The sequence below is a fragment of the Podarcis liolepis genome (assembly GCF_965112155.1).
Source record: "Podarcis liolepis genome assembly, chromosome: Z".
NCBI lineage: Eukaryota > Metazoa > Chordata > Lepidosauria > Squamata > Lacertidae > Podarcis > Podarcis liolepis.
This window is the reverse complement of record NC_139570.1, coordinates 22,154,268-22,156,519: the sequence shown is the minus strand read 5'-3', so window position 1 is coordinate 22,156,519 and position 2,252 is coordinate 22,154,268. Positions and strand designations below refer to the sequence as shown.

The 2,252-nt window shown below is 43.9% G+C and overlaps 1 long non-coding RNA gene across 1 annotated transcript in view; it reads right to left on the bottom strand.

The window, feature by feature from the left end:
* The window catches only part of LOC310698109, an 18,212-nt gene extending 17,255 nt beyond the window's left edge, over nucleotides 1-957 (bottom strand). Inside the window, exons 1-2 of the long non-coding RNA XR_014521319.1 lie at nucleotides 854-957; nucleotides 514-540 (exon numbers count right to left, since the gene is read on the bottom strand). This is a non-coding gene — a long non-coding RNA (uncharacterized lncRNA). The remainder of the gene's footprint in view (nucleotides 1-513; nucleotides 541-853) is intronic.
* Nucleotides 958-2,252: the final 1,295 nt, after the last annotated feature.

The following is a 2,252-nucleotide window of genomic DNA, read 5'->3' as shown; positions in this document are numbered from 1 at the left end:
CGGATGGCACCGAGACACGCTCCTGAGCATGTGCAGAGTGCGTTCCTCTTCCAGGTCCAGAGGCAGCTGTGGGACCGGCTTGCATAGTATTTATATTTTTAAAAATATAGTCCGGCCCCCCACAAGGTCTGAGGGACCGTGGACCAGCCCCCTGCTGAAAAAGTTTGGTGACCCCTGCTCTAGCCTAATTCTCCATTTCTATTTCTATTTTGCTGAAGAGCAGTGCAAAGGGCTGAGAAAAGGCAGCAACCGACTACAGCAGTGGGCTTTCACAAGTAGCTGCCCCTTGTGGAGTAGCGCCCACTCCAGGCTCCATAGCTGCTAAATAGTGCTGGGGAAATTGGTGTGAGAGCCTAGTCCCACATCAACTCCACTCCTGTGTATTCCCTATACAAAACTAAAAAGGAGAAGTGTCACAATGTCAAGCTTTTGGAAGAGGCGCTTGAGAAGAGGCTCAGATATAAAATAAGAGGGTGTGGTTTTTTATAACAACATGGTATTAAAAAAACATACGTGCATTGCCTCGTCTTCTGTATTGAGCTATTTTCAAAAACAAAAACAAACACTTGTTTTCATTTCATTTTAATAAAAAGCAGAAGATTTTGGGACTAGTCATATTCTCCAAACTATAATGACCTCTTAGACACGGAGCTGATAGTCTGTCTTTGAGTGTTTAGTCCAAAAGTAACAAGCCATGCCAGCTCCAATTTAGTCTGCACACAGTATGAAAACAGAAAAAAGCAGACACAAGACCAGAATCAATCAGACTTGTGGCAAATCTGATCACAAATACAACCCACCCCACTTGTTCTGCCATTTAATTCCAGTCCTTATTAGCTACTGCACGAACCACCAAATCAATAAAACAGATCTGCTGCTTTCCCTCGCAACTGCAATTCTGAAGCAGGTCAGGTCTTCCCTGTTCTCAGATCATCTCAAACTCCCGGACTACAGTTCCCACAATACATCGGGAAGCAGATTTTTCTTTCTGCACGTCATTACGTCAAATGCGTCCCAGCCTCTTATTCTTCTTTAAAAATAGGAGAATTCCCGCCAAATTACCTGCAAGAAGGTTGTGGCGAGCTTTTTGCAAGGGCACATTTCAGCGTTATCTCGCGCTTGACGCAGCAGAGACAAGCTCGAGAGAGGCACAAACGTGTTTGCAAAACTGGCGCTTATGTTTTACATATGCAGGCAAAGCATCGCCTGAGTGACAGTTCCCTGCAAACTATAAACCACCCCGCTCACAGCTCTATACAGTATCTATATCATAGCTGTCAACTTTTCCCTTTTCTTGCGAGGAATCCTATTTGGAATAAGGGAGAAACGTTGACATCTATGATCTATATATCTAAATGCACTAATGAATCAAAACACAAGCGGCTTAACAACTAGCTACTGTACTGATGTTTTAAGCGCCTTTCTGCACAGAAACAGCGCCGCCTAATGGCTCCCAATCACCACTGCACAACCATCTGGTACAATATGACAAGAAGTTGGAAGAAGTTCCCTGAAAGTTACCCAACGAAAGCGGGCTGGCTGTATGCGCTTGAACTTGCGAGGTTGTTAGCAGAAGAACAGCAGCAGACACCTTTATTCTGCAAAGAGTGGCTGTCGGGGGCTGGGGAGAAAGGGTGCGTGCGGGGATAAGAATCTGGGTGTCCCTGCGGCAAAGATCTGCTCGAGAACGATGAAGGAAACAAAAGAGAGGGTAGTTGGGAGAGAATGTGCCTTATTCAAAAAAACTATCCAATTGCTAAGCTGCTACGAAGTTTTCTGTTTTCATTTAAACTAATAATTAGCCCTTATGTTTCTCTTCCTTGGACAGACATCACTGAAGTTCTGTAGTTGCTCCAGCAGGTGTCTCTGTTTAGTTGCAGAATAATGAATGCTTCATGCACATGCAAAGTCGCAAATACGTGCTCCTTTCTACCCCTCCAGATATTTGATACTGTGTTTTTTAAAAAATAAATACTTGTGCAACATCATTTCCAGCCCTTCTTTCACTATCTAATAGCCAACACACTGTTTCTTCTATTGACCAACAGGATCACAAGATAATTCTTTTCTACAACTGCATGCACATGAGCTGCAGTGACAGCCCATGCCCCTGCTCCAACAAAAATCACCCACCTATAGTGCAAATATTCATGCAATGGAAGTCAGCTGAAAAACATACCTGTCCAAAGGATCTGAATGGCTTTGAAAGCTAAAGGGGTGCTTCACCACAGTATATAAGGCAGTGAAGTACA